This window comes from Pseudorca crassidens, chromosome 6 (genome assembly GCF_039906515.1).
Source record: "Pseudorca crassidens isolate mPseCra1 chromosome 6, mPseCra1.hap1, whole genome shotgun sequence".
NCBI lineage: Eukaryota > Metazoa > Chordata > Mammalia > Artiodactyla > Delphinidae > Pseudorca > Pseudorca crassidens.
Window position 1 is genome coordinate 45,267,301 of NC_090301.1, and position 19,801 is coordinate 45,287,101.

Below are 19,801 nucleotides of genomic sequence, written 5' to 3' on the forward strand. Positions count from 1 at the left end.
TATATAATACAGTATTATCAACTATAATCATCATGCTGTACATTCGATTCCCAGAACGTAATTTATCTTCTAACTTGAAGTTTGTACCCTTTGACAAACATCTCCCCATATCCTCCTCTCCCAAGCCCCTCGTAACCACCATTCTATTATCTGTTTCTATAAGTTCAATTTTTCTAGATTCCACATATGAGTGCTATCATACAGTATTTGTCTTGCTCTCTCTGACTTATTTCACTTAGCATAATACCCTCAAGGTCCATCCATGTTGCTGCAAATGGTAAGATTTCCTTCTTTTTCATGGCTAACAATATTCCATTGTGTGTACATAGACTATTTTGAATAATGACGCAATGAACATGGGAATACTGATATCTCTTCGAGATTTTGTTTTCATTTCTTTGGATATATAGCCAAATCAGGAATGCTTGATCATTAGATAGTTCTATTTTTAATATCTTGAGGGATCTCCATATGATTTTACGTAGTGGCTATATCAATTTACAATTCCACCAACAGAGCACAAATACTCCCTTCTCTCCACATCCTCACCAATACTTGTTATTTGATGATAGCCGTTCTGACAGGTGTGAGGTGATGTCTTACTCTGGTTTTAATTTGCATTTCCCTGATGATTAGTGGTGTTGAGCACCTTTTCATGTACCTATTGGCAATTTGTATGCTTTCTTTGAAAAACTGTTCAGTTCCTCTGCCTATTTTTTAATCAGGCAGGTTTTTTTGCTATTGAGTTTTATGAGTTCTTAATGTATTTTAGATACTAACCACTTATCAGGTATATGGTTTGCAAATAATTTTCCCATTCATAGATTTCCTTTCTATTTTGTTGATTACTTCTTTGAGTGTGCAGGAGCTTTTTAGTTTGATGTAGTCCCACTTGTTTATTTTTGCTTGTGCTTTTTGTGTCCAATCCAAAAAATCATTGCCAAGACTGATGTAAAGGAGTTTACCCCTTATATTTTCTTCTAGGAGTTACATGGTTTCAGGTCTTATGTTTACCTCTTGAATCCATTTCAAGTTAATTTCTGTGGATGGTGTAAGATAGGGACCCGATTTCATTCTTATGCATGTGGTTATACAGTTTTCCCAACACCATTTATTGAAGACTATCCTTTCCCCATTGAATATTCTTGGCTGTCTTTTCAAATAGTTGACCGTATATTCCAGGGCTGTTTCTGGGCTCTCAATTCTGTTCCATTGGTCTATGTGTCTATTTTTATGCCAGTAACACACAGTTTTGATTAGTATAGCTTTGTAATATAATGAAAAATCGGAAAATTTGATCCTTCAACTGTATTCTTTCTTAAGATTGCTCTGGCTATTTGGGGTCTTTTGTGGTTCCATACAAATTTTGTATTGTTTTTTCTATTGCTGTGAGAAATTCCATTGAGATATGAATAGGAATTGAATTGAATCTATAGATGCCTTTGGACAGTATGGACATTTTAATGGTATCACTTATTCTGCTCCATGAACATGAATGTTCTTTCCATTTGTTTGGGTCTTCTTCAATTTAACTTTGATTACATACAAAAACTCTACCCTTTTACTCCTCTTTTATGTTTTTGATGTCATAATTTACATTTTTTATGTTGTGTATCCATTAACAAATTATTGTAGCTATAGCTATTTTTAATATATTCTTTTAACCTTCATACTAGAGTTAACTGGTTAACACACCATCATATTACAGTATTAGAGTATTCTGAATATGACTATATACTTACCTTTACCAGTATGAGGTATATTTTCATATGTTTCATGTTACTAATAAGCATCCTTCCATTTCTTGAATAATGCATTTCAGCATTTTTTGTAAGGCAAGTTTACTGGTGATGAACTTCTTTAGCTTTTGTTTGTCCAGTGAAGTTTTTTTTTTTTGTTTTTTTTGTTTTTTGTTTTTTTTTTGTGCGGTACGCGGGCCTCTCACTGCTGTGGCCTCTCCCGTTGCGGAGCACAGGCTCCGGATGCACAGGCTCAGCGGCCATGGCTCAAGGGCCTAGCCGCTCCACGGCATGCGGGATCCTCCCAGATCAGGGCACGAACCCGTGTCCCCTGCACCAGCAGGCAGACTCTCAACTACTGCACCACCAGGGAAGCCCCCAGTAAAGTTTTTATCTCACCTTTATTTCTGAAGGACAATTTTTCTGCATAAAGTATACTTGATAGGTGGTTTCTTTCAACACTTTAAACATATCATTTCATTCTCTCCTGGCCTGCAAGGTCTCTGCTGAGAAATCCATTGGTAGCCTTATGGGGGTCTTTTGTATGGGAGAAATTTTTTCTCTTGCTGTTTTTAAAACTTCCTTTTTGTCTTTGATTTTAATCATGTTTATTATAATCTGTCTTAGAGAAGATTGCTTTAGATTGAAATTTTGGAGCTATTAACTCCAAACTTGAATGTCCAAATTTCTCCTGAGATTTGGGAAGTTCTCAGCCATATTTCTTTAAATAAGCATTACACTCTTTCCCCCCGACCTTCTCCTTCTGGGACTCCAATGATGCATTACAGTATGTCTCTTCATGGTACCCCATAAGCCCCATAGGATTTCTTTGTTCCTTTTCATTCTTTTTTTAAAATTAAAAAAATTGAAGTATAGTTGATTGACAATGTTGTGTTAGTTTCAGGTGTACAGCACAGTGATTCAGATATATATTCTTTTTTTAGATTCTTTTTCCTTATAGGTTATTACAAAATATTGGGCATAGTTCTCTATGCTACACAGTAGGTCCTTATTGGTTATTTACCTTTTCATTCTTTTTCTTTTTGCTCCTCTGATTAGATAATTTTAATTGATCTGTCTTTGCGCTCATTGAAACTTTTTCTGCTTGGCCAAGATTGCCACTGAAGGCAATTCTCTATTGAATTCTTCAGTTCAGTCATTGTATTCTTCAGCTCCAAAATTTCTGTTGTTGTTTTTTTTTTTAATGTTTTCTATCCCTTTATTGAACTTCTCTTTTTATTCTTGTATTGTTTTCCTGGTAGTGTCAAATTTTTCATCTGTGTTTTCCTATAGGTCTCTGAGCATCATTAGAATGATTATTTTGAATTCTTTATTGGGCAATTCCTGGATTTACATATTTTTAGTGCTAGTTACTGGAGGTTTGCTATATTACTTTGGTGGAGTAATGTTTCTCTGATTCTTTGTGATCCCTGTAGCCTTGTGCAAGTGTCTTATGAACTGACTTCAGTGAGAGAAGACTTTCAGTGGGTGTTAGCATGCTGGAGTGTGATGTGACCCTGGGTCTGGTGGTACAAGGTGCCAAGTGCAGGAAGATGTGGTGACACTGAACTGGAGGAGCTTAATGTCTCTCTAGCTCAGGCCTCTGAGGTCTGCAGCATCAACAACTGTGTAGTCCTTGGCAAGTGCTGCAAGAAGCCTTCAGTGGCTGCAAGGGCTGTTGGTGTCTTCAGTGGCTCTTCCAGATCTCATCGTTAAGGGACAGGGCAGGCAGGGGTGGTGACCCTGGCCAGTGGTGTGCACGCACTTGCTATGGGGCCAGCTGCAGGTTCCTCTGTAGTAGGAGGAGCTGGTTGTAGACACACATGTAGTGGTGGGAGCCAGTGTAGGAGCAAGGGCCAAGGCCAACCATGGGCTGACTGGCAGCTTCAGGGGCTCTTGTTGTTGGTGTGTACTACCTTGCTTGCTGGGTCTCTCCATAGCTGGGTGTGTTTAGATGCATAGCTGGATGGGCTAGCTGCAGGTTAGTGCAGTGGTGCAGGCCAGTGAGAGAAAACAAGGCCTGATCCAGGCCCACCAGCAGCTGTAGGGTCCTTGGGTGTCTGCGTGCTCTCCCATGGCTGCAGTCTCCCCCTGGGCATTCACATAGCACTAGAGGCCAGTGCACAGCTGGAGGGGCTAGTCCGAGCATGCACATGGCAGTTGTGGGAGTCTAAGCTGCATCTTGCACTCATACAGCTACAGAGGCCTGGATTAGCTGCTAGTATAGTTTCCAGGCTCCAGTTGGAGTGGGTGGAGGGAGGGAACAGAGAGGGACTAGGCTACTGGCATCAGTGAATGCAAATATCTTGGGTGAAAGCTGGTGAACATTGCAGAAGGTCTGTGGCAACTGTGCCGGGCATTGGCTTTTTCAGTAGCAAAAGCTGCTGGATTTGTTGTAGAACAGGTCACTGGGAACCATGATCTCTCCCCCTGCATGGCTGCTATTGGTCACCCCTGCTTTTCTTCTTTGTTCCTAGCTGTCTCTATATGTCTCAACTTTGCTGGGTAGGGTGAAACCAAAGCAAGATCTTTATGTAGTTCCCCAAAAGGCTGAGGAAACTAGTTGCTCACCCTGCTCTTCCTTTCCTAACAAGGGGAATGATTTCTAGTTGAGAAATTCCCTCTTTGTGCTGAGCAATGCCAGCTTGGTGCGTGGAATGATTCAGGCAAAATGAAGCTGTCTTCCTCTCTTTTTGTGCGGTCATTCTCAGTTTTTTGTTTTTGTTCTTTTTTGTTCCAGTGTGTTGCTGAAGTTTCTTGAATGGACTCCAGAGCTCTCCCAAAGCTGCATTTATTGGGTGAGTAGCTAATTATTGATCTGTGTAGGGAGACAGAGGTTCTGTGACACCATTTTGACAACATCACCTCACACCATTGTTGTTTGTTTGGATAACATTAAGTTCTATTTTAACTGACACAGAGTGGGATTAAATCAGAGCCAAAAGATAATCATCTTGACCAACAAGATGTTCCCTTGTTATTATCTGTGGCCATTGTGAAAGAGGTCTCTCTATTTTGTCCAAATCCAACATCAATCTCATTCTTTTATGCCCCTCTTTATCCAGCCTAATGTGAACACAGTTCACACAGTTTTTGTCAATAAGCTCCAACTCCCTTGTTCTATTGTCTTTTTGTCTTACCAGTCTGTCAGACAAAACCCCGAGTGGTTGTACTCAAATTTCTACCCTCTCTACTGCTTCTCCTAATAGCTAAAAACTGCTGAAAAGGTCACATAATAGAGCAGCCTGGGTATACTACAAATTCACAATCTCAACCCTAAAAGGGCTCCCAACATTGACAACAATCCTACTATATCTCTGGACTACTTTTCCACTCAGCAGTGCCTATCTCCAACCCTCTTTACTGTCACCAAACCTCCAACCCTCCTCTTTCACCCTCACCCTCAACAGATCACCTTACCTCTAGTTTAGAAAGATAATAGTAATAAATGCATGCCTAATGCTTACTGTATGCCAGACACTAATCTTTAAACTTTGCATAGATTAACTAACTTAATAATTATAACAGCCCTAGGAAACAAAGATTAATTTTATCACCATTTTATAGTTGAGAAAACTGAAGCACAGGGAGTTTGAGTAATTTGCCTATGGTCACACAACTCGCAAGTGGAGAGTCATAGATCCTCACTCAGGTAGTCAGGCCTCTAATTTGAGTCTATGTCTTTGACCGCTATTCATACTGCCTCTGCCTCATACCACCATACAATCTGCTCACATCTCAGACTGAAGAAGCTCCACTTCCTCTTATGGTGGGGCCAGTCCTTCCCATCACCCGTGCTTTGAGTTTTATGCTCTTCTTCTACTTAGCTACCTAGCTATCTCACATGATTTGCTAACCTTTCTTTTTTTGCGTAGATTCATCCTCTTCTCACTCACTCAGCTCCTTCTTTCTATCTGCCCATCCACACACATATTTCTTGGATGAGGTGACTCTTCTTCCTATCTACATTTCCTCACCTCTCACTCTCTACTCACCACCCTCTTCAGTCTTGACCCTCTACCTATCCAGCTTTCACCAACCTTACAAATGACCTCCATGGCACTAAATCCAACACATATTTTTACTTCTCAATTCATTTGAGCTCTCACCAGCATTCCACTCTGTTGACAATTCCCTCTGCTTTTAAACACTCTCTTCCTTTGGCTTATGTGAAAAAATTTTTTCCCACTCTCCTCCTTTTCCCCTTACCGCCTGTGTAGATTCATTCCCCTATAATCAGCCTTCACTGTTGGAGTGTATCAAGACTTGGTGTTATGCTCTCCCTTTTTATGATGGTTTGTTTTTACTTTCTACTCTCTACCTATATATCTCATGCTCACCTATGGCTTTAATCATCCCTTTGGTCAGATGATTCATAAATATCTATCTCCACCTCAGATCTCTTGAACTGCAGACCCATGCATTACATAGAATGTAAGCTCCATGAAGGTAGTGACCACTTGTTTTGTCTCTTTTCTATCCCCAGGGCATAGAATAACACCTGGAACATGATAGTTGAACAATAAATACTTGTTTAATGAAAGTAAAAGAATATGCCCAAACTTGACCCTATTTTAGTATTTTCTATCAGGGCAGAACATCACCATTTATTCTGTTAAACAGCCTAGCAAAACTTGTTGGCATTTCCATGTCCCTCATCCCCAGAGTTGACAATTGTATTAGTTTTCTAGGGTTGCCATGATGAAATACCATAGATTATGTGGCTTTAGCACCATATTTTCTCACAGTTCTGGAGTTAGAAGTCCAAGATCAATGTGTCTGCTGGTTCTATTTCTCTTGAGGCAACTCTCCTTGGCTTGCAGATGGCCACCATTCTGCATATCTTCACACGGTCATTCCTCTGTGTGCATGCATCCCTGGTGTCCAAATTTCCTTTTCTTACAAGGACAGCAGTCAGAGTGGATTAGGGGCAAATCTAATGGCTTCTTTTTAACTTAACACCTCTTTAAAAGTCCTGTCTCCAAATATAATCACATCCTGAGGTACTGGGGGAAGGCTTCAACATATGAATTTGGGGGGAAGGGTCACAATTTAACCCATAAAAATCTATCATCAAATGTATTTCATTTTTTTCTTTAAATAAATACTTCTTGAATCCACACACTTATCTCCATCCCTTCCTAATCCAAGCTACCATTGCCTCTTGCCCACTGTGATAGGCCGCATCAAAGATGGTTCCCAAGGATCTCTGTTTCCAAGTGTTCATGTGTGTGTATAATACCTTCTCTTGGGGCTATACCTGGTGGCTAATAAATATCACATCTGAGACTGGGTTACCAAACAGCTTGGAGTTCCGTCTTGTTCTCATTCTCTTGCTGTCTGACCTGCTTATGCTGATGAAAGCCAGTTGCCATACTGTGAGTTGGCCTATAGAGAGTCCCAAGTGGCAAGGAGCTGAGGGATAGCTCTGGCCAAGAAACAGCCAGAAACTGAGGCTCTCGTTAAAGATCCAGTGAGGAACTGAATCCTGCCAACAGCTACATGTGTGAGCTTGGAAGTGGATCCTCCTCCAGTTGAGCCTTGAGTTGACTGCAGCTCCAGATGGCACCTTTATTACAATCTTGTGAGAGAGCTAGAACCAGAGAACCCAACTATACCCAGATTCCTGACCCACAGAATCTGTGAGATAATAGGTGACTGCTTTTTAAGCCATTACACTTTGGTACACAAGCATAAATAACGAATACATCTAGTAACTGCACTAGTCCACTACCTACATCCAATCTACCTTCCTTCAAATCACTTCTTCATATGGTAGTCAGAGATCTTTTCATAATGTAAATCAACCTATTTCCCATTTAAACCCTTCAAAAGCTTTCCATTGATTTCACGCTAACTGCCCAATTTTTTTCCTCACATAGTTAACACTTACTTGTCCTTCAGATTTCAGTGCAAAACTTCATTTCCTTGAGGAGGTCACCTGCCTCCAGATCAAATCTCTTTCATAACATTTGGCAGAGAACATTTTTACATGTGATTCTTGGATTAATGATTTTCCCTTCCACTAGAATGCAAGCTGCATGAGAGCAAGGACCGTGTCTGGTTTTCTTTAACATGCATGGCCCAGTGTCTAGAACATAGGCACACAATAAAATGTGTTAAGCAAACAAAATGTTAAATGCCATTTGTTACTTCTTTTGCTTTTTTGTGGATTCTCCAGATAACAACTTTACTTCTTGGAACTTTGTAAGTTCAAAGTTGTATGGTTCTACTACCTCCTACAACCTGACTCTTCTGCCAAGTATTTATGAGACTAAGTTATCTTTTTACAAGACCTATTAGGGAAGACTAGTAAAACAACATTTATTAATTTATAATGCCATTTAACCTTTCTGGATTCATGGCAAAACCATAATGGATTGAAAGGATAAGACTTGTCATCTGGTATGGAATTTGTCTGGCTCAAAACACTTATCCAAAAAATTAATGTTGTTAAGATTTCTTTATTTGAAAAGAGCATCTCTTATTTTTAGAAAATCTGGATTACACAGCTGGGTGACAGATGTATATGTGTCATAGTCTTATAGGGGAGCAAGAGGATGTTGGCTCTGTGATCACATTGTTTTGAGTGGAATGATTTTCATATATTAGATAGCATCATGTGTTCCATCTGAATGTGATGGCAGCCAACACCGCCTATGTGTCACATTTTTTGTGTGCAAATCATGCAATGTCTTTGATACATTTTTCTTACCATTTGTGTGAATCTGAATTGGGGCAGTTATATTTCAAGCAGATTAAAATGATAAATAAATGTTTATTTAGGACTGAAGGGAGATTCTCACCATGTTCATTAATTTGATGGTAGTTAAATGAAAACTTCGTTTAAATGTGTCTATTTTTCAACTCTGGCTTCCTCTCCTATTTTAATATCTAATTGTTGTCTCATGCATTTAAATGAGGCTATGCATGTAATTTAAGTAAGTTAATTAAACTGGGTGTTATTCTAGTTATCTAATGGCATAATATTTAATATTTTCATACAATAGATATTCACACACATTGATAGGGAGGTAGTAAAGGATGGTGGGGACTAGGGTGAACTGGATAATATATGTCTATTTTACAGGGAAGTATACATTATTTAACTCCCTAATTGTGGGGTCAGTGTTTCTAGAACTCCTGACTTTTTCTGGAGAAGTCAGAAATCTGGATTGTTAAAATAATTAAAATAATTTTTTAAAACTTTGCAAAACAGTTCAAATAAATCTGTGGAGCTCATGTGAGATAAAGGTCCTTTGACCTTTTTGGTATAGTGGCAATATTGTGTATTGGAAAATACATGGATTTTGGAGACAGATGGACCGGAGTTTGAATTCTGGTGCAGACAGTTATTTGTATGGCTGGACAGTTACTTTAGCCCTTTTGAAACTTTGTGTCCTAATTTTTGAAATGAAAATGTTATAGTCTTTTTTAACCACTGTAATAGAAATAATAGATAGTGATTTTTTACTACCTGGACTCACTGTAACTAAACTAAACTCTCTTCTCATTTCCAAACAGTCTTCAGTCTTTAATTATTTGCATCCAGGCTTCCTCCAATAACCCTAAGGTATGGTGACCACGTAATCATAATTATTTATCTTGTACATCCAGCCAAACACATTCCACACTTTGACAATGGCAAATAAGTTTTAAGTTGAAAAATAAAACAGATCCTGTACACAAAGCATCTGGAAGATGATATCCTAATGGGAAGCATCTTCAAGTACTTCACTTATTTTTATAGGGAGGATGGTGACCAAATGTGTTTTATCATCAATAAGGAATGATCAGGTAGAATGAGCAAGCTGTGGCTCTAAAGAATAAGAATAGATATGCGTGGATGAGGAATATAGACCTATGAATTGCTAAATATCAGTTATAGTTATTGGTAGCATTGGAATTGATTCTTCCAAGCATTCCAAAATTAAAAATCAAAACTTCTGTAGGAAACCAGGTTGCCTGTCTCATCCTCAAGTTCAGCTAGGGTATTCATAGAATCAGTTAGTGAGATAAGTCTTTCTGTAAACTAGGCTCACCAAGCTTCTGGTGGTTTATTCAAATTTCAACCAGCTCTTGAGAAATTATAAAATAGTTGTAATTCAAAACCGGATATTAGACAGAAGAACCTCATTAACATATAAAAATGTTTACTGGGAACTAGATACAAACTAATATATTTATTGGCCAGGCCTATGCAGTGGTGCTTAAAATGTCAGGTCAAATATGTCCAAATTCCAGTTCTCCTCGATGTTTGGTGTCAAAGAGACAAAACATCTGGATGACTGGATAAATAATTTTATTAAATTGATTTAATGTTTGACATTATGTAGACACATCCTAAAGTAATCATGTTCCATGTAAAGTGTAAATAGCAAACTCAACAAGTCTAATTAATAATTCTTGGGACTTCCCTGGTGGCACAGTGGTTAAGAGTCTGCCTGCCACAGCAGGGGACATGGGTTCGATCCCTGGTCTGGGAAGATCCCATATGCCACAGAGAAACTAAACTCATGAGCCACAACTACTGAGCCCACATGCTGCAACTACTGAAGCTCACATGCCTAGAGCCCGTGCTCAGCAACAAGAGAAGACACCGCAATGAGAAGCCTGTGCACCACAATGAAGAGTAACCCCTGCTCACCACAGCTAGAGAGAGCCCGTGTGAAGCCCCAATGCAGCCAAAAATAAAAAATAAATTCGTAGAGTAAACTCTAGAAACTTTCTAGTTTAATCCCTGTATCTTACATGTGGGGAAACAGAGTCTTAGAAAATTAAATGACTTGACCAACATCAAACGACTTCAAATCTCTGCCTCTTATTTTAATATATTTTCTGCCATAGTTGAGCTGATCATATTGAAAGAAGAGGGCAAAAGATTAATGAAGAAAAATAGCCCTCCCCCAAAGAAACTGAAATTCCTATTTTGAATATAAGAAGCAGTATATTAACACTGTCTTTACATTCATACTCTAAAAATCTTAAATATTTCAAGAGATAAGATCAGGTACACAAAATGCAGAAGAGAAAAGAATATTAATATTTTAAAAAATATCATCCCTTGTACTGAAAGGCTTACAGGTGGAAATTCATCAGTTTACCCAGATTAAAATGCCTTCTAGCACCTCAATGATTTCTAGGAATATAGAGTTCTGAAAACAGCTGCCTGCCTTTAGGGGCAGTTCATTTTTCAAGATGAATTCTATTCTTTGTTCCTCTGAAAAGAAAATGTCTGCATGCAGTGATACTCATCTTGAGGCCATATGCATGGAGAATATAAATTCTTAGATCCCAGAAATGGACTAATACAAATTATATATAATTGTTTATTATATAGATTTTAAAAAGGCATGAAAACCCAGAGGGGAAAGCAAGACATTCAATGAAGAGTCAGTGAAAATCCTCCAATATCCTCCAATAGAGTTAGGCTTCATATATAGTTAGGCTTCATAAGTTTATGCTAGTCGAATGAATGATTAAGCCACTGATTTTGTTGTTGTTATATGGTGTTTCTTTACATAATTCGTTTCAAGAAAGATTTTTTTAACATCTTTGTTGGAGTATAATTGTTTTACAATGTCGTGTTAGTTTCTGCTGTATAACAAAGTGAATCAGCTATATGTATACATATATATCCCCATATCCCCTCCCTCTTGCACCTCCATCCAACTCTCCCTATCCCACCCCTCTAGGTGGTCAAAAAACACTGAGCTGATTGCCCTGTGCTTTGCAGCTGCTTCCCACTAGCTATCTATTCTACATTTGCTAGTGTATATATGTCAATGTTACTCTCACACTTCATCCCAACTTACCCTTCCCACTCCCCATGTCCTCAAGTCCATTCTCTATGTCTGCGTCTTTATTCCTGTCTTGCCCTTAAGTTCATCTGAACCATTTTTTAGATTCCATATATGTATGTGTTAGCATACGGTATTTGTTTTTCTCTTTCTGACATACTTTACTCTGTAACAGACTCTAGGTCCATCCACCTCACTACAAGTAACTCAATTTTGTTTATTTTTATGGTTGAGTAATATTCCATTGTATATATGTGCCACATCTTCTTTATCCATTCATCTGTCAATGGACACTTAGGCTGCTTCCATGTCCTGGCTATTGTAAATAGTGTGGCAATGAACATTGTGGTACATGACTCTTTTTGATGGTTTTCTCAAGGTATATGTCCAGTAGTGGGATTGTTGGGTCATATGGTAGTTCTATTTTTAGTTTTTTAAGGAACCTCCATACTGTTCTCCATAGTGGCTGTATTAATTTACATTGCCATCAACAGTGCAAGAGGGTTCCCTTTCTCTACACCCTCTCCTACATTTATTGTGTGTAGATGTTTTGATGATGGCCATTCTGACTGGTGTGAGGTGATACCTCATTGTAGTTTAGATTTGCATCTCTCTAATGATTAGTGATGTTGAGCATCCTTTCATGTGTTTGTTGGCAAACTGTATATCTTCTTTGGAGAAATGTCTATTTAGGTCTTCTGCCCAGTTTTGGATTGGGTTGTTTGTTTTTCTGATATTGAGCTGCATGAGCTGATTGTAAATTTTGGAGGTTAATCCTTTGTCAGTTGCTTCATTTGCAAATATTTTCTCTGGTTCTGAGGGTTGTCTTTTCATCTTGTTTACGATTTCCTTTGCTGTGCAAAAGCTTTTAAGTTTCATTAGGTCCCATTTGTTTATTTTTGTTTTTATTTCCATTTTTCTAGCAGGAGGGTCAAAAAGGATCTTACTGTGATTTATGTCATAGAGTGTTCTGCCTATGTTTTCCTCTAAGACTTTCATACTGTCTGGCCACACATTTAGTTCTTTGATCCATTTTGAGTTTATTTTTGCATATGGTGTCAAGAAGTGTTCTAATTTCATTCTTTTTTTTTTTTTTTTTTTTGTAGTATACGGGCCTCTCACTGTTGTGGCTTCTCCCTTTGTGGAGCACAGGCTCCAGACGCGCAGGCTCAGTGGCCATGGCTTACGGGTCCAGCTGCTCCGTGGCATGTGGGATCCTCCCAGACCGTGGCACAAACCCATATCCCCTGCATCGGCAGGCGGACTCTCAACCACTGTGCCACCAGGAAAGCCCTAATTTCATTCTTTTACATGTAGCTATCCAGTATTCCGAGCACCATTTATTAAAGAGGCTGTCTTTTCTCCATTGTATATTCTTGCCTCCTTTATCAAAGATAAGGGGACCATATGTGCATGGGTTTATCTCTGGGCTTTTTATCCTATTCCATTGATCTTCATTTCTGTTTTACTGCCAGTACCATACTGTCTCAATAATTGTAGCTTTGTAGTATAGTTGGAAGTCAGGGTGACTTACTCCTGCAGCTGTGTTTTCCTTTCTCAAGATTGCTTTGGATATTCGGGGTCTTTTGTGTTTCCATACAAATTATGAAATTTTTTGTTTTAGTTCTGTGAAAAATGCCATTGGTAGTTTGATAGGGATTGCATTGTGCTTTGGGTAGTATAGTCATTTTCACAATGTTGATTGTTCCAATCCAAAAAAATGGTATCTGTCTCCATCTGTTTGCATCATCTTCAATTTCCTTCATCAGTGTCTTATAGTTTTCTGCATACAGGTCTTTTGTCTTCTTAGGTAGGTTTATTTCCAGGTATTTTATTCTTTTTGTTGCAATGGTAAATGGGAGTGTTTCCTTAATTTCTCAGATTTTGCATCATTAGTGTATAGGAATGGAAGAGATTTCTGTGCATTAATTTTGTATCTTGCTACTTTACCAAATTCATGGATTAGCTCTAGTAGTTTTCTGGTAGCATCTTTAGGATTCTCTATGTATAGTATCATGTCATCTGCAAATAGTGACAGTTTTACTTCTTCTTTTCTGATTTGGATTCTTTTTATTTCTTTTTCTTCTCTGATTGTTGTGGCTAAAACTTCCAAAACTATGTTGAATAATAGTGGTGAGAGTGGGCAACCTTGTCTTCTTCCTGATCTTAGCAGAAATGGTTTTAGTTTTTCACCATTGAGAATGATGCTGGCTGTGGGTTTGTCATATATGGCCTTTATTATGATGAGGTAGGTTCCCTCTATGCCTACTTTCTGGAGAGTTTTTTATCATAAATGGGTGTTGAATTTTGTCAAAACCTTTTTCTGCATCTATTGAGATGATCATATGATTTTTATCCTTCAGTTTGTTAATATGGTGTATCACACTGCTTGATTTTCATATATTGAAGAAACCTTGCATTCCTGAGATAAACCACACTTGATCATGGTGTATGATCCTTTTAAGGTGCTGTTGGATTCTGTTTGCTTGTATTCTTTTGAGGATTTTTGCATCTATGTTCATCAGTGATATTGACCTATAGTTTTCTTTCTTTGTGACATCTTTGTCTGGTTTTGGTATCAGGGTGATGGTGGCCTTATAGAATGAGTTTGGGAGTGTTCCTCCCTCTGATATATTTTGGAAGAGTTTGAGAAGCATAGATGTTAGCTCTTCTCTAAATGTTTGATGGAATTCACCTGTGAAGCCATCTGGTCCTGGGCTTTTGTTTGTAGGAAGATTTTTAATCACAGTTTCAATTTCAGTGTTTGTGATTGGTCTGTTCATATTATCTATTTCTTCCTGGTTCAGTCTAGGAAGGTTGTGCGTTTCTAAGGATTTTTCCATTTCTTCCATGTTTTCCATTTTATTGGCATAGAGTTACTTGTAGTAATCTCTCATGATCCTTTGTATTTCTGTAGTGTCAGTTGTTACTTCTTTTTCATTTCTAATTCTGTTGATTTGAGTCTTCTCCCTTTTTCTCTTCATGAGTCTGGCTAATGGTTTATCAATTTTGTTTATCTCCTCAAAGAACCATATTTAATTTTATTGATCTTTGCTATCTTTTCCTTCATTTCTTTTTCATTTATTTCTGATCTGATCTTTATGATTTCTTTTATTCTGCTAACTTTGGGTTTTTTGTTCTTCTTTCTCTAATTGCTTTAGGTGTAAGGTTAGGTTGTTTATTTCAGATTTTTCTTGTTTTTTGAGGTAGGATTCTATTGCTATAAACTTCCCTCTTAGAACTGCTTTTGCTGCATCCCATAGGTTTTGGATGGTCGTGTTTTCATTGTCATTTGTTTCTAGGTATTTTCTGATTTCCTCTTTGATTTCTTCAGTGATCTTTTGCTTATTTAGTAACGTATTGTTTAGGCTCCATGTGTTTGTATTTTTTACAGTTTTTTTCCTGTAATTGATATCTAGTCTCATAGCGTTGTTCTCAGAAAATATACTTGATATGATTTCAATTTTCTTAAATTTACCAAGGCTTGATTTGTGACCCAATATATGATCTATCCTGGAGAATGTTCCATGAGCCCTTGAGAAGAAAGGGTATTCTGTGTTTTTGGATGGCATGTCCTAGAAGTATCAAATAAGAACAGCTGGTCTAAGTGTGTCAGTCGAAGCTTGTGTTTCCTTAGTTATTTTCATTTTGGATGATCTGCCCATTGGTGAAAGTGGGGTGTTAAAGTCCCCTACTATTATTATGTTACTGTTGATTTCCCCTTTTATGGCTGTTAGCACTCGCCTTAATAATTGAGGTGCTCCTATATTGGGTACATAAGTATTTACAATTGTTATGTCTTCCTCTTGGATTGATCCCTTGATCATTATGTAGTGTCCTTCTTTGTCTCTTGTAATATTCTTTATTTTAAAGTCTATTTTGTCTGATATGAGAATTGCTACTCCAGCTTTCTTTTGATTTCCATTTACATGGAATATGTTTTTCCATCCCCTCACTTTCAATCTGTATGTGTCCCTAGGTCTGAAGTGGATTTCTTGCAGACAGCATATATAAGGGTCTTATTTTGTATCCATTCAGCCAGTCTGTGTCTTTTGGTTGGAGCATTTAATCCATTTACATTCACAGTGATTATTGATATGTATGTTCCTATTACCATTTTCTTAATTGTTTTGGGTTTGTTTCTGTAGTACTTTTCCTCCTCTTGTGTTTCCTGCTTAGAGAAGTTCCTTTAGCATTTGTTGTAAAGGTGGTTTGGTGGTGCTGAATTCTCATAGCTTTTTCTTGTCTATAAAACTTTTGATTTCTCCACTGAATTTGAATGAGATCCTTGCCGGGTAGAGTGATCTCGGTTGTAGGTTTTTCCTTTTCATTTTAAATATGTCCTGCCACTCCCTTCTGTCTTGCAGAGTTTCTGCTCAAAGATCAGCTGTTAACCTTATAGGGATTCCCTTGTATGTTATTTGTTTCTTTTCCCTTGCTGCTTCTAATATTTTTTCTTTATATTTAATTTTTGATAGTTTGATTAATATGTGTCTTGGCATGTTTCTCTTTGGATTTATCCTGTATGGGATTCTCTGTGCTTCCTGGACTTGATTGACTATTTCCTTTCCCATGTTAGGGAAGTTTTCAGGTATAATCTCTTCAAATATTTTCTCAGACCCTTTCTTTTTCTCTTCTTCTTCTGGGACCCCTATAATTTGAATGTTGGTGCATTTAATGGTGTCCCAGAAGTCTGTGAGACTCTCCTCAGTTCTTTTCATTCTCTTGTCTTAATTCTGTTCAGCAGTAGTTATTTCCACTATTTTATCTTCCAGGTCACTTGTCCATTCTTCTGCCTGTTATTCTGCTATTGATTCCTTCTAGAGAATTTTTAATTTAATTTATTGTGTGGTTCATCATTTCTTCCTTGCTCCTTAGTTCTTCTAGGTCTTTGTTAAACGTTTCTTTTATTTTCTCCATTCTATTTCCAAGATTTTGGATCATCTTTACTATCATTACTCTGAATTCTTTTTCAGGTAGACTGCCTATTTCCTCTTCATTTGTTAGGTCTGGTGGGTTTTTATCTTGCTCCTTCATCTGCTGTGTGTTTCTCTGTCTTCTCATTTTGCTTAACTTACTGTGTTTGGGGTCTCCTTTTCCCAGACTGCAAGTTCATAGTTCCCGTTGTTTTTGGTGTCTGCTCCCAGTGGGTAAGATTCGCTCAGTGGCTTGTGTAGGCTCCTGGTGGAGGGAACTGGTGCCTGTGTTCTGGTGGGTGCGACTGGATCTTGTCTTTCTGGTGGGCAGGTCCGCCTCTGGTGGTGTGTTTTGGGGTTTCTGTGAACTTATTATGATTTTAGGCAGCTTCTCTTCTAATGGGTGGGATTGTGTTCCTGTTTTGCTACTTGTTTGGCATGGGACATCCAGAACTGGAGCTTGCTGGCCGTTGGGTGGAGCTGAGTCTTAGGGTTGAGACAGAGATCTCTGGGAGAGCTCTTGCCAATTTATATTGCATGTGGCTGGGAGGTCTCTGGTGGTCCAGTGTCCTGGACTCAGTTCTCCTACATTGGAGGCTCAGGCCTGCCACCCTGCTGAAGCACCAAGACCCTGTCGGCACACAGCTCAGAAGAAATAGAAGGAAAAAAAAAAGGAAGAAAATAATATTAAATAAAATTTAAACAATTTTAAAAAATAATAAAATAAAAAGAGTGCAACCAAACCAATAAACAATTTCACCAATGATAACAAGCACTAAAAACTAAACTCGTTGTTGTCTATTCAGGTATTCCACAGAATCAGGGTTAATCAAATTGATTGTGGGGATTTAATCCACTGCTCCTGAGGCTGCACAGAGAAATTTCCGTTTCTCTTCTTTGTTCGCACAGCTCCTGGGGTTCAGCTTTGTTTTTGGCCCTACCTCTGTGTGTAGGTCAACCTCAGGTGTTTCTTCCCTACCCAGACAAGAGGGGGTTAAAGCAGCAGCTGATTAGGGTTCTCTTGCTCTCTCAGGCCTGGGAGAGGGAGGGGTATTGTAGTTATAATTGGAATGTGGGGCAAGCCTGCAGCACCAGAGGCCAGCATAACATTGCAAAGCCTGAGGCATACCATGTGCTCTCCCGGGGAAGTTATCTCTGGGTCTTGGGACCCTGGCAGTGGCATGCTGCACAGGCTCACAGAGGGGTGTGGTTAGTGCCTGTGCTTGCGCACAAGATTCTTGGTAGCAGTGGCAGCAGAGTTAGCGTTTCATGCCTGTCTCTGGGGTCTGAACTGATAGCCGCAGATTGCACCCTTCTCTGGAGCTCACTTAGGTGGTGCTCTGCCTTCTGTGGGCACACAGGGAAGGAATGCCCTCTCCTCGTGCATCCTGAAACAATGATCTCTTGCCTCTTGGGCAAATCCAGACTTTTTCCCTCTCTCCCTGCCGGCTAGCTGTGGCACACTAGTCCCCTTCAGGCTGTCTTCATGCAGCCATCCCCAGTCCTCTCCCCTGGTGTTTGACCTTTGAAGCCTGAGCATCAGCTCCCAGCTCCTACCCACCCCAGTGGGTGAGCAGACAAGCCTCTCAGGCTGGTGAGTGCTGGTCGGCACCGATCCTCTGTGGGGAAACCTCTCCGCTTTGCCCTCTGCACCCCTGTTTCTGCGCTCTCCTCCGTGGCTCCGAAGCTTCCCCTCCGCCCACCCCCCTTCTCCACCAGTGAAGGGTCTTCCTAGTGTGTGGAAACTTCCTTCTTCACTGCTCCCTCCCAGAAGTGCAGGTCCCATCCTTATTCTTTTGTCTCAGTTTTTTCTTTTTTTCTTTTTCCCTACCCAGGTACGTGGGGAGTTTCTTGCCTTTTGGGAAGTCTGAGGTCTTCGGCCAGGGTTTAGTAGGTGTTCTGTAGGAGTTGTTCCACCTGTAGATGTATTTTTGATGTGTTTGTGGAGAGGAAGGTGATCTCCACGTCTTACTCTTCCACCATCTTGAAGGTCCCCCCTCAAGAAAGACTTGCCAAATTCATGATTGGATAACTTTAAATAGAATCATTTATTGTGGATTTAATTTTTAAAATAAAATAATAAAAACTATATTTTAGATTATGATTTTACTCAGCATGAATACAAATTAATGTGAGAGTCTCCCACTAGCCTCCATTTTTATGGAGGGACTGACAAATACAAGCTGATCCATGGAGTGGATTGAATGGAGCTGGACACGAGCATTTTTATACCATTTAAATACAATGTAAAAAATGCTAAAATTGAAATGCATTAACTGGAGAAAAAAAGAAGGCAGCAAATTATAGGATGAGAAAAGAGTTAGTAAAAAAAATAGCTAAGTTTGAGTGATTTTGATATGATAGGTAATAGGTTACTATGTATCAACTTTCTTAAAATTTTATTCTGGTAGCCAGGTATAATATTAATTACAGAATGGAGCATGGAAATAGGAATTTAGAAACCAGGCATGGTATTCATTTGAAAATGATAAAGTATTTTCAATTGTTAGCTTTGATTATTTTTTTTTTTTTACTATTATGGTACCTCATATATAATTTAGTTCTTTTTTTACCCTTCTACTCTAATTGCTGGTTAAATATCTTACTGTTGATTGACAAATTATTTGGAGCTCTAAAACATAAAAATTTTTAGAGCTTTTTTAGGAATTTTCATTACTCAGAAATATACAGTGAGCATAGTGAGAAATATAAATTTAAGGTATTATGTGACCTTAAGAATTGGATTTTATAAAATTTGATACAGTAATATAATCCTGTAGTTGTAATTTTGGAAAAATAAACTGCCTATGGTTTCTTAGACTGATGTCTTATATCCAATTACACCCGTGGTTCATTATGTCATATCATTGTGGGACTATGTTGCCAAATATTTTTGGTAAAGATACAATTCACTGCCACTTGGAAGGGTGACTGCTTTGTTGCTGTGTGTTTGTGTTTTTTATTTTTTTATTGATTATAGGATTGACCCAGTGTTCATCTTAGAACAAATTGTTTTGCAGTATGGAATCAAAAGTATTCTTTTCCAAGTAGGCTTGGTTGATGTTAAAATGATTGGCAAATACTCTATGTGAAGAGGAATGTACCCACATTATCATAGTTTTTTTCTTTAAATTATATTTTATCTTATCACAGCCTTTTTATTTCACACATATTTCATATGGAATATAAATCTGTTTTCCCTTTTCTAACCATAACCTAAAGCTATTTCTCAATTCTTTTCTCTCCAAAGCCTTTTTCTCAGTCTCACTTTCACCACGCCCATGTCTAGTTTCAACCAAAAGGAATTCATATTTTCTAACAAAATGATTGGGCTGGGAGCATTCTG

General features: G+C 38.5%; 1 long non-coding RNA gene across 2 annotated transcripts; it reads left to right on the forward strand.

Moving 5' to 3' along the window:
• The first annotated feature begins 4,300 nt into the window (after window positions 1–4,300).
• Window positions 4,301–19,791, forward strand: LOC137226421 (uncharacterized). Of its 2 annotated transcripts, none has more exons than XR_010944348.1 (3): window positions 4,301–4,537; window positions 9,264–9,312; window positions 19,706–19,791. It is a non-coding gene; the product is annotated as an uncharacterized lncRNA (long non-coding RNA). The 2 variants fall into 2 exon arrangements; XR_010944347.1 differs by lacking the exon at window positions 19,706–19,791 and adding an exon at window positions 12,646–15,754.
• The last annotated feature ends 10 nt before the right edge of the window (window positions 19,792–19,801 follow it).